Raw genomic sequence first — 15868 nt, 5'->3', positions numbered from 1 at the left:
TAGGTACATGTGTTTTAGCTTTAGACATGAAATCATTGGTTTGACTGATTTTTCATTGCTGGACTGGGTCAATCTAAGTGAATATATATAACCAGTATTTAGTGGTGGTCTATATAAATGGTATGGAAGCAAATCATCAAAGAAAACAGCTACATGCTTCTGACAGAAAACAAGTAAAACAGGTAAAGTACAAAATTAAATACATTACAGGTGTTAACCACTTACCCTTTGGAATTCATCTGAGTGCAGTCTTGTTTTAAACAGGGTGTGTTTGTAGGTGCTGCCTTACATGCTGATAGCTTGCAGTGGCCTTTTAAGCTTGCAGGTGCACACATTTTTATTTAAGTATCTGTTTAAAAGTAGTCTGCCTTTAGGAAATGTCATTTGTATAAGAACTAATGTCAGTTCTATTCATGTTAAGTGATTATTATTGTATGTATAAAACATGGCTAAAAAGTCGTATACCTTGATATTGATCTGTTCTTACCTCTGATTCTAAGCCTTATGGTAAAAAAAAAAAAAGCCGGAACAAGAAAGCAGGACTTGCATTTTATTACTTGCATAGAAGCAACAGAGAATTTGGAAGCATTTACATTTTTGATATAGATGCTAGGAAATTTATATCCAAGGACAGATTTGGTTAACTTCTTTTACAACTTGCGTTATGGTAGTACCATTATATGATGTCATGCATGTCTTTTGTGGTAGACCATAAATTATTTGGGAGGAAAAACCAGAATTTTCTCAAAGGTCAGTTCTTGAATCTCAGTAATAAAAACTCTCACATCAAATGCAAACCTGATTATAGCATCAGTGTCAAAAGAGTACGGTGTGTATTGGAGGTGTCTTGCATTGCCCTGCCTTGCTTTACCTTGCCTTGCCTTCTCCCCTCCCTTTAGCTTCTTAAGGATTTTAAGAACAAACTACTGACTTACCTGCAAAACATTAAAGCTTCACTCAAAGGTGTTATGACAGAGTTGGTAGGCAATTTGTCCCTTGGGAAAAGCAGAGATCAAATTTCCCCTAAGGAAATTACAGGTTTGCTTGTTAAGAACGTCTCAAAAGGCTCCATCTCACCTGCTGTTAAATTTGAGGGATCCACTTCAGGTTCAGCTTTTTTTTTTTTTTAATGAATTCCATTGCTACATCCAGGAAAAAAAAACCAAAACAACAGCAACAAAAGAGATGTTTGGATGAAGCCCTTGAGTAGCAAAGTAAGGACTGTAGTAATTTGCGGTTTTGTCCAACTGACTAAAATAAATGAAATAAAAACAAAGCTGGTGATGTGTCCCTCTGAGGCATAAAGGATGTTTGACATCGGTCAACTAAGAATGCTGATCTTAATGTAAGTTTCACTGGCTGTGCAAAGCCAAAATGGTAGAAAAGAAGTCCAGCAGCAAGAAGTTACAGAACTGCTCAAGAAATACAATTGAGCAAGATATAGAAACTGTGATGGAAATAGGGTTAATTAAGAGAATAACGCCAAACTCGGGAGTTTCTCATGAGGTAAGACATTTTCTCTGATACACCATTTGAAAAGTATCACCATGGGGGCAATTTTCAGTTCTACTTGGTGAATAATTGGCAACAAGCTTTTTTCTTATGAAGTCAGAAATAATGTGTATTTTAAAGTATCTAAATGACATTTTTAACAAAAAAGAAAAACCAAAAACATTTAGTGCAAATTTAAATTAGGTTATTGTTTGGGGTTTTTTTTTTTGGATGTTTTGGTTGGGGTTTTTTGTTTGTGTGTTTGTTTGTTTGCGGTTTTTTTCCTTTTACTATTTAAGAATGAAATCCTTAGTAAAAATCTTTAAGAGAAACCCCGTAAAACTAAAATAAAGCTCTAACATGACATTTTAGTCACAGCATATTTTACTTGTTTGGCAACAATATTTTTACTTCTTAAACTTGGGTCTAAAACCAACCTGTTAGGTTGTCTACTTAGCAACAGCACAATGTTGATCTAACCATAACAGCTTTAATAAAAATTTATCTTGTTTCTTTTAAGTATTTAAACTTACATTAATGGAAAAAAAAATGCTTAACTGATAATTTTCACAGTGTGTGAAGAGAAATCTGTGGTCTGGTGTTTGTTAGGCTCGAGCCTGTAACCATACTAGTACTTGCAAGCCAGTGAAAGACTCCCAGCTCCAGTCATTGCCTGTGTTGCCTGCCCACAACCTCAAAATAAAGCTGTCCACCAAGAAGACAAACATCAAACTATTCGTGATTTCTCCTACATGGCAGCTCCAGGTACATGTTGATTTGAGTGCTTTCTGTACTTACATTTTTAAAGAAAGCCCCACAAATATCTCTACCAGAAAATTTATTTATACAAAGAGTAAGGTTTGTCAGTGCGTTTGTGCATGCATGCAGGCTTCAAGCATGTCTAGCACACAGTCACCTCTAGTTTTGCTCACACTTTCTTCCTTCCCTGTTGTTACCAAAATTAAAACATCCTTTAAGTCTACTTTAAGTCTACTTCCCCTTTAAGTCTACTCAAGCTTTGTTTTGCTGGCCTTGTGTTCTGCCTGTTCACTACAGGATCACGACCACAGACCAGACATCTGTAAAAATCAACTCTTTAAAGCAGGAATATTTTCTATGAAGAGATGAGGGATCCCAGGAAACAGAGTTGCCCAAAGAGAGAATTGACAGTCACTGCATACTAGTTATGACCTTAACACTGGAATAAATTATTGGTATTAATTTGCTTATATATATATATATTAAAAAAACTGAAACCTTAAAGGTGAGTTTTAATTGGAAGCTTAATTTGGTATAAATTATTTATCATGAACAGGCCTGCTCAATCACCTGCGCACCCACAGAGTCTGACTCACTTCTGCACCCACCTAGCCACTTCTGCACCAGCATCCATTACTCTGAAGGACATCCCATGACACCTATATTGTTCCAGATAGACAAACCCCAAAGTGCCTAAGTTAAGTTCAGCCTGGATCTGGCCCCAAATAAAGTGGCAGGCTTTAAATGAGTCATTTCAGTAAAATTATGTTAAATTACACTGGACTTCCTATGGAATCTTGTATTATGTGCACCTGAATATCAAAAGAATTCATCATGATTAAAATTATTGCAAGAAATACCAAAGGAAGTAAGAATGATTTGCCACTTATTATGAAGTGTTGCCCATTTTGCAATAAGTGGCCAATCATTATTAATTCATTTTATATTCTTTATAACATTAATCATGACTAATTCATTTGGTATTATTAATGTAGATGTAACATGAAATTCAATAGCAATTTAGCTATTTATTTAAATGTATCATTAATTTAAAGACTTATCAATCCAAAATGTCAGTGGTTTTATTCAAAGGCATATTCCTGCATTTGAAGCTAAAGTAATAGTTTTCAAACAAATAAAACATAAACATTTCTTGTGCTTAGAAAATATTTTTTTTAATTGTACCCAATAAAATGGCATGTGTAAGATTTCTTTCTATTTACCTGAAAAAGAAAGAAGTAGAGTTATCTACAGTCCAGTCTTTCACTACAGTGACATGTGAAATATCGAACTTCAAATGATCTACTTACATATTTAAGCTGTACGCACATTTAAGGACTTTGCTTGGATAACAGCCTTATTTCATCTCTATCTGGGAAATAAATTTAATCTTTGGTCAAGTAGCTTTCATATTTGGAAAAATAGAAGAAAAGTTGGCTTTATGACAGCTTAAAGACGTTATGGAGCTTCTCACAAGTTTGGAAATTTTGGTCAGTATCAATGCGGAATTCCCTCTTGGAAAACTGTATTTTGTCTAGCAGAAGAATTCACTCTCATGTTTCAATTAGATAAAATATCCACTTCATTTGTTGTACAGCACTGATTTGCTCTGTCAAGCAGTTAACCAGCTGCTATGTATTGAAGGAATTTTTTCTTTTCCATGTATATATGGAAAGCCGAAACCCAGGGCTAATGAGAAGTTAAGGAACATCTATAGCACAATTAAAATTGCCTTGAAAAACTTCACTGTGGTGTAAGGGCTGAGGTTCAAGCATATGCGGAGCTGCAGAATTCCTCAGTGGTGCAGAGCACAAAGCTGAAGAGAAGGTTATTCACAGGCACAGCACTGGCCTCCAAGCACAGAAGGACCAAACTGGCTGGATTATTGGCTGGATGGCCACACGCAAAGAGTTGTGGTCAATGGCTCAGTGTCCAATTGGAGACCAGTAACGAGTGGTGTCCTTCAGGGGTTGGTGTTGGGACCGATCTTGTTCAACATCTTTGTCAGCAACATGGACAGTGGGATTGAGTGCACCCTCAGCAAGTGTGCCGATGATGCTAAGCTGTGTGGTTCAGTTGATACGCTGGAGGGAAGGGATGCCATCCAGAGGGACCTTGACACGCTCAAGAGGTGGGCCAATACCAACCTTATGAAGTTCAACCAAGCCAAGTGCAAGGTCCTACACCTGGATCAGGGGCAATCCCAGGCTCAGCTACAGGTTGGGCAGAAAAGAGATTCAGAGCAGCCCTGCAGAGAAGGACTTAGGGGTGTTGGTTGATGAGAAACTGAACATGAGCCGGCTTCAGTGTGCACTTGCAGCCCAGAAAGCCAACTGTATCCTGGGTTGCATCAAAAGGAGCGTGACCAGCAGGTCGAAGGATGTGATCCTGCCCCTTTACTCTGCTCTCGTGAGAGCTCACTTGGAGCACTGTGTGCAGTTCTGGTGTCCTCAACATAAGAAGGACATGGAGGTGTTGGAGCTAGTCCAGAGGAGGGCCACGAGGATGATCAGGGGGCTGGAGCACCTCCTGTATGAAGACAGGGTGAGAAAGTTGGGGCTGTTCAGCCTGGAGAAGAGAAGGCTGCATGTAGACCTCACAGCAACCTTCCAGTATCTGAAGGGGGCCCATAAGGATGCTGGAGAGGGACTCTTCATTACGGACTGTAGTGATAGGACAAGGGGTAATGGTTTCAAACTTAAACAGGGGAAGTTCAGGTTAGGTATAAGGAAGAAGGCACTGGAACAGGTTGCCCAGAGAAATGGTAAATACTCCATCCCTGGCAGTGTTCAAGGCCAGGTTGGCTGGAGTGTTGGATGACATGGTCTAGTGTGAGGTGTCCCTGCCCATGGCAGGTGGGTTGGAACTAGATGACCTTAGGGTCCTTTCCAACCCTAACCATCTATGATTCTATGATTCTACAATAACTGGGCCATTTCTGAGGATGGTAAATGTTGCTGGATGAAGTACAAAGTCTTCGCTAAACCTCATAGATGTGTCAAAATTCCTTATTCCCAGCAACCTTTGGATTTTGGCACTTGCCTTTCTATTTTCAGCCACTGAAACCATTATCCAGAACTTGGAACTACCATGATGTAACTCACAAGCGACACAATTCTTATGCTCACAATGAACTTTAATGAGTTTTGCCTTAAATATTGGATGAATGCAAAGGAAACCACTTGTTTCTAAACCAGCAACAGGTATTTTTCCCTGAACAGTGAATCCCAGTAGAAAGGAAAGGTGGTACAGGTGGGCTACAGCCTCTCTTCTCTTAATCCACTGTGATGAGTATTCTGGTAACTCCTGACAGCAAACAGCGCTGCAAAAAGATGCAAATTTACATCAGCCTTGAGGATTTCCTTAGTTTTATTAGAGGCAAGGCAGTCTCCAACTTCAGTAGTGTAAGTAGGGGTTACTTCTGTAATTACAACAATATTTATCATTGTCATTTTAATTTTAAAATCTGTAGATGGCAATATTTAGGAAATCTGGACAAGACTGGAAAAAAAATAATTTGGAAAATATTCAAATTGTGGCTGACTGCACTTCTGTTAGAAAGAAATCCTTCTGTGGGGGAATATAAAAAAAATATAAAACTGACATCAGCTTCTACTTTGCTATAGAATATTCAACACCTTCCACTTTCATTTGTATATTCAACGATAACATTTAAAATTACTGTGGTCACCCTAAAGGATGTTAATTACAATGCGACTCAGCAGCCTTTATACAGCATAATTGCAGGTTACTAATGTTCGTAGTATCCATTGAGGTTGTAATGGAGATCAGAATTTAGCTCATGGATTTTGTGATGAAGGTCTTATAGCCATTTCTTGTTATTAATCCTCTTTATCACTTCCCATGCATCATCTTTTGTTTGTTCCCTTAATATAGAGTTTTATTTTTTGTACATAAAGAATATCTTTCTTATAGGCCTGTCAGGTTCAGATTTACGTATTGTAGATTTAATTGCTTCACATTTCACTTTTTGATAAGGTTCTCAGATGTTAGGCTATATTAAGAAGGGGATGGAGACTAATACAGGAATTATTATAATGTCATTCTATAAATGGAGGTTACATTCTCGTGTTGAATAATCTATACGGCTTCAGTCACATTTCAGAAAGATACAGTAGAAGAAGAAAGGTCTGAAAAAGGGCAGAAAAATACATATTAGTTGGAAAGGGAGTGTTCATATGAAAAGAAATTGAAAAGATTATTTAGTGCGAAGCAAAAAGAATAGGAGATGACATATATAGTAATGAGTGGTACAGAGAAAAGCGGTGGGTAGTCCTCACTACTCTGTTCTACAGTAAGACACAGAGGGCATTCAGTGAAAGGAAAAGGCACCAAACGTAGAAGTGAAAAAATTAAATACTTTTTTTACCATTGCATCATATAATTAGCCTGTTGAACTGACCACTGTATGTTATTATTGAATAATAATTGAAGGCTGCTTGGAAAGTTTCAAGAAAGATAAAGCAATTATGTTAATAAAAATAGCATCTGCAGTGGAACTAGGTGAACAAGCTGGTAAGGGATATCAGTTCTTACAAACCAAAGAACAGTGTAATCACAACCAGAGGTTGTTCATGCTACTTGCTATAATTGCGCTAGGAACGATACAACTGTACAAGGCTGCCTCATCATGACATTTTCTGTCTAAAGCCCTGATTGAGAAGAGCAACCCTGAAGGCCACTCTGAGCCTCATCTGAGTCCCACTAAACTCTATAAATCTTTGTCTTGCTGGATTTATTGCTGGACAGGAAGCAACATGAATAAGTGGGGAAATTGCTTGAGGTAGCCATGAGAAAGAACACATAGTGCATCATATACTTGTATAACAGGTAATAATAGGTAACAGGTGACATAATTGTGTAACAGATATTAACATAATAGGAAGACTAATGGAACTCAATTTCATGGTGGAAAAGTCCATGAAAGGCCATTAAATACAAGTTGCAAATATAATCTCTCAGGAGATGCCCATAACACATGTTGCTCCATATAGGGAGATCAAGGAGCAGAAGTATCATTTATGCAGTTTCCCTGTTGGATCTCTAATTGGCCACTGTCAAAGGCAAGACTAGGCAGATTTTTCATGTAACCAACAACCCTATATCTATACTTTTGCATTGGTTTTGCATTGGTATAAGCTGATTGTCTTCAACAGTAGTAGCAAAAGTGCAAATTCTTTATGCTCCTAAGGCTTGTGGTATTGCATGTCAGTTGCAGGACCATTGCTGGCAACCAAGACCCACATCTGCTTCATACAACAGATGTCCTTGCCGTCAGTTTTCTTTCAATATTGACAGAGGATGAAGTCTGTGACGTGAGTGGACGATTTTCAGTTTCAGGGAGACCATCTTTAAAACAGGCATCTCTGATGAAGCAAAGCAGAATATCCCATTGATTTAAATTTTAGAGGATTTTGTGTTTTCACTAAATAAAAGACATACTTGCTATAGTTACATAGATTTCCTTTGGAAATTTAATCAATTGTAAGACAGTGTTGGGTCAGTTAGACAGCGTATTCAATATTCAGAAATATTGATAAAATTCTAACTTATGTAATGCCTTCTTTGTCTGGTAATTTGTCTAACAAGTTTTCCATTTCATATTCGGTATAGTTGTAAGTACAGTTCTTGCTCTTAAATAGTTTTGGTTTTTTGGTTTTTTTTTTTTTTTTTTTTTTTTTTAATTCAGTACAATCACGTTATTCTGAACAGGTAAGACAGTATTAATACAGGGTTCTGAATTTTTATTTATTAAAGATATCTTCCACTGTTCCTTGCTATGTATGCATGAGTGGCATAAAGCTGTGTTATTGTGTCTGATTTTGGTTGTTGTCTTTAAAAGATTTCCCTCACTCTTAGTGACATATGAGGTTTGAAAACAAAATGTTTTTATTCTTTAAATAACACCAACAACCTGCAGTTCTAACAACGGGGAATTTTCCATGGCAAGGCAGTTGATGCTTTGCCATTAAAGATTTGGACTTGTTGAACTCATATGACATGTAAACTCGTTTCAGTTCCAATGTACATTTCCTGTTGTGTGGGATGGTCCCTATTCCTCCACTGCAGAATTTAAAAAAAAACAAAAACAAACCCACAAAAAACCAAAAAACAAGCACATAGGATCACAAAGACACAAAGTCAGGTTCCTTTCAGCACCCTACTCTTTTTCCTCTCTTCCCTGCCCCCCCCCCCCAAAAAAAAAAACCCAGAGGACAAGTTAAAGTTTTTGTGGGGTTTTGTTTTGCTTTGTTTTTAATAAATAAGAAAAATGGGAATGAATGTGAAAATGTGCTTAGTACTGAGATAAAAGCACAAAGTTTTATGGCAAAATGTTTCTCTGAATCTTCACACTATTCATCCTCTACCTCAAAAAGTTTTCTGTGGTGTGAGCAACACTTCTTGTCTCCCTCATGACTACTCCCCATACAGATTTCTAACAGCCCACACCCAGCAATCTTGCCAATCTGTACCACCTGCCCTCCACCCCTTCAACAGGCTCTCTGTACATTCCTAGCTACAGTCTTAATCCACACACCCCTGCTTCAGCTATTCAATCTGTTTTTCAGTTAGGGAAGTGCTCTTTCTCGCATATTAAATTCTATTTTCATCATAAAAGAAAGTGTCCTTCAGACAATGGCCCTGTGTCATTCCCTACAGAGTTTTCTTCATGGAGATTTGCGTAAGATGCCCTATTTTGCTTTGTGATACTTAAGGTACATATCATAAAAGGCAAAGCAAAAGGACACGTTTCCTGAACACTGCAAAATAAAAAAACAAAACCAAAACACCTTTTATTTTGGATTATGACTGTGCTTTACATTTTTCAGTTGGTGTGATTTTGAAGGGACACTTGCATTAGTTTTCATTTACATTTCATTTATCATATTTGCTTCCTTGCTGGCATTAGAAAATACAGAAATTTTTGCCTTGGTCCAAACTACTAGTGTAGTTTGGGAGAACGTCTATGCCCTCTGGGAGAACACAGGTGGATGAAGGGCCTGCATAGAGAGTGGGAAAGGAAAGCGTTCAGCATCCTTCACCAAACCCTGCAGAACTAGGCCACCATGGACCAAGTAAGTACTAAAGCATTCTGTCATGTTTACAATCCTATTGCTTCAAAAGTTGACTCTTTTTTTCACTACCACTCAAGATTAATGGGCACATTTATTACTTATTTTTTTATTGTAATATCAGGAGTTGTTCTTCGTAATACTAAGTGCAGACACAGTCCCAGTGACAATCTGCAAAAAAGAGGAGCCATGTTTCTCCTCTTTTCATATCACATCACTTCTTGGGGGCACACATTTATACCAACGGTGGGGGATGTTCAAACAGAAAGCACATGCTTCTCACCCCTGTCCAGCAGCCAGGTTTTCTCTAGGCAAGAAGTAATAATAAGGTGGGGATCACTGGAGGCACTGCACTGCAGAGCCAGATTACTCAGGAGCAGGGGTGACAGAAGCACAGAGATACTTGTAACCCATTTAGATTGCCTGTGCCTAATATACAGGCAAACCCTGATAAACAAAAAAGACTTTAAAACCTAAGGGCTTGGTACTTAGAGGGGCAAAAGGCACCTATCTCTAAGTTACCAGTCCTAGCCTGAAGCCAATAAAGAATCAGGAGCAGAAATAAAAAAAGTAGAAACCATATCAGGTAGAATGTATCCTAAAATATGAATAGTTGTATACTAAAATCCTAAAAATATGTATCCTAAAAATATGCATATTCAAGAAATATGCATTGAAGAAAGTGAAGGAAAATTATTGTCTCTTTTAATTGTAGCCTCTTTGCAGGTGAAAGAGAGGCCAATTCCCTTACACAGCTTAAGTAATATCTGACTCCATAACTAGTTTCCCAGAGCCCACTGGAAATGCCCAAAGAAGGACTCCCTTTTCCAGGAGGAGGTTTAAGGAAAAATGAGATTGCTATTGAAGAGACTGTGTGACTTTTAAAGATGTCTTCATAAAGTTCTGATGATTTTTCGGTTGCTGCCACTGTCCTCTGTGTCACCAAGGAAAGGGCATCCTGAGATTATACAGCAGCCTGGGTAGAAAAAGTGTTCACAGTATTCACTTGTGTTATAGCAGCACAGAGAAGAGAAGTCGCTTAATGCCCTTGAAATGAGGTCATTTTCAGATTCACTAATCAACAATAAAAGAATGCCCAAATTGTCTCATTGATCTAGGAGTATGTGCATCTCCTCTGTCTAAGTTATTAACTGAGGAATTAAAATGAGCTTCCCTGCATATTTATTCCTCCTGCTAAGTTTTATGGATGCAATATTATGTTGGTTATATTTTTTAAAAAAATACATCTGCTTCACTGCAATAATAGTTGTTTTAATTTTTTTTTATTTATTTAGTACCTGCTGTTGGGGAGAGTTTCTGGTTTTCTTTAAGGTCTAAATGTATTGCATTAAATAGCTTTGGAAAAAAAAAACCAAACAAAAAAGATGCTTTCTAGCCTGCTGAGTAAACATAAATTTCACAGTTACATACATAAAATAATGATTACATCCAATGGTCATGAGGGACGTGTTTTTAGGAGTATACTAATTAAACTACATCCTTCAGACAACGTTTCCACACTTACTAGCAATGAACCATATCTGATTTGTCATTAAGTAATTATGAATGCTAATGCAAATAAAGCACCTTTCAAACAAGGTTTCAGAATAGAAATTAATCATATATTATTCTTTCTTATCCTACCACATAAGGGTCATTTAAGCAACACCAGCCAGGGATATGGGATACATATAACAAGAGAAGTTGCTAGTTTTGCTCAGGATTCAGTTCATACCTTTCTCTTTGTGGTGGTGTTTATGCATGCATACATATATTTCTTATAAACTGAGAGAGAATAAAAAGTCTTTAAAGTATATTCAGTAATTCAAGCTTTGATCCAAAACTTGCTAAAGATTATTGCAATCTTCCATCAGTTACAGTAGTAATTAGCAATTCTTGCTCCTTTCCTTTTGCAGATCTCCAAACACTCTGCAAACGGCCAGTATGGAAGACCCCACAAACACGAGGGAGTAAGCGGGGTGAAATTAATAAATGCACTGAGCATTAACCTCTGAACATATCAGTGGGCACTGCAATTCTTTGTGCTTTTGTTAACTGGGAACGCTCAGAAATGCTCTGATGGCAGAACTGACATGATTTTTGACAAGGTAAGGATCATTTCCAGAATGTAATGTCTCGCATCACACCTCATTTGCCATTTTGGATACACCCAAAGCTAGATGGTATTACTTCCCCCCCTCTTAATTTAGGAAACTAGGATTCAAAACAGTGTTGCGCATAACTCCAGCTACCTTAGCAGAGAGTCTGGGCAGTTTTTCAACCCCCAAACCAAATTTCTAGTAGTGGACCACTGCAGCTCTAACAGGAATTCTCAAGAGGTCCACTCCCTGCCTTTTTTTTTTTTTTTTTAACTTACATTTGTCTAAGTATCAGAAATTAAGCATGTAAAATCTGGACTCTTCAATCCCAAAGAAGAGACCAGATAAAGCACTATGTTCTTCACAACTAGAAGGGAACATTAGTGATATTTTCCATCAACCTACTTGCAGCAAATGTAAGTTGATTTACCTTCTCATTATGTTGTAAATGTTTTCCTTCCTCTTGACTTGTCTTTGTCCTCGTCTTTGTACAGCTAGTGCAGTCATAAGTCCTCTGAAGCAACTATCTGCACATTATAATGCTTCACTGCATAAACAAGTAAGAGGATGAGTTATGAAGAACAAAGTTCTCGTTGCGCAAGCTTCAATAATCCTTAATTCTGGGAAAGAAAATGGCCAATAACTTGTGAAAGGTACTGTGAATAAATGTGTTTAAGGCAGAATAATATGCCTTTAAATTGTGATTGGCTGTTTAGGACCCTTTTTAAGGAAGGGGGCCATGAGTAACTGATAATCTATGTGAGGTCAATTATTGCGTAAGGTACACTGAAAAATCATGCAGCACATCTCATTCATATAACTTATATTAAAAGGTGCTATTCAAAACCACAGGTGCCAGCTTGTAAATGAGAAACTTCTTTGTTGCATGGAAGAGAGAAAATGCAAACGAGAAAAGGGCTGTAAATGAAGAAATAAAATGTGAAAATGGTACAAATGAGGAAAGCACAAAAATTGAGAATTGGAAAAAAGTGCAATGACCAACAGATCTTTCTGAAACTTGAGGTGATTAGGTTAGACTAACTTTTTCAACCACTACTAACATGGGTTACACAGGTTAATAATAACCTTGATCAGGGTTATATTTTCATGAAAATGAGCGAGTTTGGGCACAGTGAGGTAAAAAATAAGTTTGGTCAGCACATGGTATTTCATTTTCAATGAGAAAATAGCTCCAGGGAGCAATACAATTTTCTATGGGAATCCTTTGTTTTCCTCAGGTTTTTGAGAGGTCATCAGCATTTCTTGTGTGGGATGACTCCTCTCTGACACTGGCTTTTGAGTTGTGACCAGCTGCAGGCACCAGCGGAAGTGAATATCTGAGTCCCTTTTCCTGTCAATGACATGAAGGCAATTCATCCCATACGAAGGAGGTTTTCTAGGATGACAAATCAGGCATTAAAAATCTCTTTCTCTCTTTCCCCCGTTCATAGATGGAGGAGGATAGTTGCCACACTCTAAGGCTGGGTACGCTCTAGATGGCTACAGATAGGCATGTGAATCCTATCTGAAATACCTCAAATGCATTGCCTACCCCAGTGATATTTCATAGAATCATAGAATCATAGAATAGTAGAATAGTAAGGGTTGGAAAGGACCTTAAGATCATCTGGTTCCAACCCACCTGCCATGGGCAGGGACACCTGGCCCGTGGCCCAAGGCTCTGTCCAACCTGGCCTTGAACACCGCCAGGGATGGAGCATCCACAACCTCCCTGGGCAACCCATTCCAGTGCTTCACCACCCTCACTGTAAAGAACTTCCTCCTTATATCTAATCTAAACTTCCCCTGTTTAAGTTTGAAGCTATTACCCCTTGTCCTACCACTACAATCGCTAAGGAAGAGTCCCTCCCCAGTATCCTCATAGACCCCCATCAGATACTGGAAGGCTGCTATGAGGTCTCCACACAGCCTTCCCTTCTCCAGGCTGAACAGCCCCAACTTTCTCACCCCGTCTTCATACAGGAGGTGCTCCAGCCCCCTGATCATCCTTGTGGCCCTCCTCTGGACTCGCTCCAACACTTCCATGTCCTTTTTGTGTTGAGGACACCAGAACTGTACGCAGTACTCCAAGTGAGCTCTCATGAGAGCAGAGTAGAGGGGCAGGATCACATTCTTTGACCTGCTGGTCATGCTCCTTTTGATGCAACCCAGGATACGGTTGGCTTTCTGGGCTGCAAGCGCACACTGCCGGCTCATGTTAGGTTTCTCATCAACCAACACCCCCAAGTCCTTCTCTGCAGGGCTGCTCTGAATCTCTTTTCTGCCCAACCTGTAGCAGTGCGTGGGATTGCCCCTGATCCAGGTGTAGGACCTTACACTTGGCTTGGTTGAACTTCATAAGGTTGGCATTGACCCACCTCTTGAGCGTGTCAAGGTCCCTCTGGATGGCATCCCTTCCCTCCAGCGTATCAACCGAGCCACACAACTTGGTGTCGTCAGGAAACTTACTGAGGGTGCACTCAATCCCACTGTCCATGTCACCAACAAAGATGTTGAACAGGACCGGTCCCAACACCGATCCCTGAGGGACACCACTCGTTACAGGTTTCCAACTGGACATAGAGCCATTTACCACAACTCTTTGTGTGCGGCCATCAAGCCAGTTCTTTATCCACTGAGTGGTCCATCTATCAAATTGATGTCTCTCCAATTTAGAGACAAGGATGTTGTGTGGGACAGTGTCGAACACTTTGCGCAATTCCAGGTAGATGACGTCAACTGCTCTGCCCCTGTCCCATCAGTTCCGTGGGTGCGTCATAGAAGGCCACCAAATTGGTCAGGCAGGATTTCCCCTTAGTGAAGCCATGTTGGCTGTCACCAACCACCTTGTTGTTTTTCATATGCCTTAGCATGTTTTCCAGGAGAAACTGCTCCAAGATTTTGCCAGGCACAGAGGTGAGGCTGTCTGGTCTGTAGTTCCCTGAGTCTTCCACTTTCCCCTTCTTGAAAATGGGGGTTATATTACCCTTCTTCCAGTCATCGGGAACTTCAACTGACTGCCACGATTTTTCAAATATGATGGGCAGTGGTTTAGCAACTTCATTCTCCAGCTCCTTCAGGAGCCATGGATGGATTTCATCAGGTCCCATGGACTTGTGCACGTTCAGGTTCTTAAGATGGTCTCGAACCTGATCCTCTCCTACAGTGCACCTAAGGTCTTCATTTTCGCGGTCCCTGCATCTGCTTTCCAAGACTTTTGTGGTGTGGTCGGAGCATTTGCCAGTGAAGACTGAGGCAAAGAAGTCGTTAAGAACCTCAGCCTTCTCCAAATCCATGGTAGCCAGTTCTCTCGATAGCTTCTGGAGAGGGCCCACGTTGTCCCTAGTCTGTCTTTTATTTGCTATGTACCTATAGAAGCCTTTCCTGTTATCTTTCACATCCCTTGCCAAACTTAATTCTAGCTGGGCCTTAGCTTTCCTAAGCTGGTCCCTAGCTTCCCGGGCAATGCTCCTATATTCTTCCCAGGCCGCCTGTCCTCGCTTCCACCTTCTATAAGCTTCTTTTTTCCCTCTAAGTTTCCTCAGCAGCTCCTTGTCCATCCATGGAGGTCTCCTGGCCCTCCTGCTGCACCTCCTTCTAGTCAGGATGCAACACTCCTGAGCACTTAGCAGGTGATCCTTGAATATCAACCAGCAGTCTTGGGCCCCCCTGCCCTCTAGGACTATATCCCATGGAACCTTACTAAGCAGGTTCCTGGAGAGGCCAAAGTCTGCTTTCTCGAAGTCCAGGGCAGTGAGCGTGCTGCATGCTCTTCTCACTGTCCTGAGGATCTCAAACTCAACCATCTCGTGATGGTTGATTTAATTCATTCTTGATTGAATACAGGCATTGTTGAATAGTTACCAGGTGTAAATACAGAAACTGGCCACTCATTAAACAGAAACTACTGTTTAAAACGCTGAAACCATCACTATTCAGCCTGCAGTTTTCAGTTTTGCCAATGCTACTAGTTGTTTCCTAGTCTGTGGGTGTGAGAAAGACAGTGAAAGACACAGCTCTGGTAACTTCAAACTTTCTAGCACTTAATGCTCCTTAGGTAACAGACCCTTTATACCTCATATGTGTTCCTTACTCTTTTTAGTTGCCTGCTGGAAATTCCACCCATGTGCGGGGTGCTCCTGATACCTGTTACGCTGAGGATGTTTGGCCATAAACAATCATTAGATATTTAAAGTGCAGGGGCACAGAAATCTTAGGATGATGAAAGGAGAAAAATGTAGAGATGATGACCTATGTTGTAGGCTAAATTGCACTGTGGTGAGGAAAGCCCTGTGGGCAGGGCAGTTCTCTAAACTGGAGAGACATCAATTTGATGGATGTACCACTCAGTGGATAAAGAATTGGCTGAATGGCCACACGCAAAGAGTTGTGGTCAATGGCTCAATGTCCAGTTGGAGACCAGTG

This window comes from Strigops habroptila, chromosome 2 (genome assembly GCF_004027225.2).
Source record: "Strigops habroptila isolate Jane chromosome 2, bStrHab1.2.pri, whole genome shotgun sequence".
Lineage (NCBI taxonomy): Eukaryota > Metazoa > Chordata > Aves > Psittaciformes > Psittacidae > Strigops > Strigops habroptila.
Note: the sequence above shows the minus strand (reverse complement) of the source record.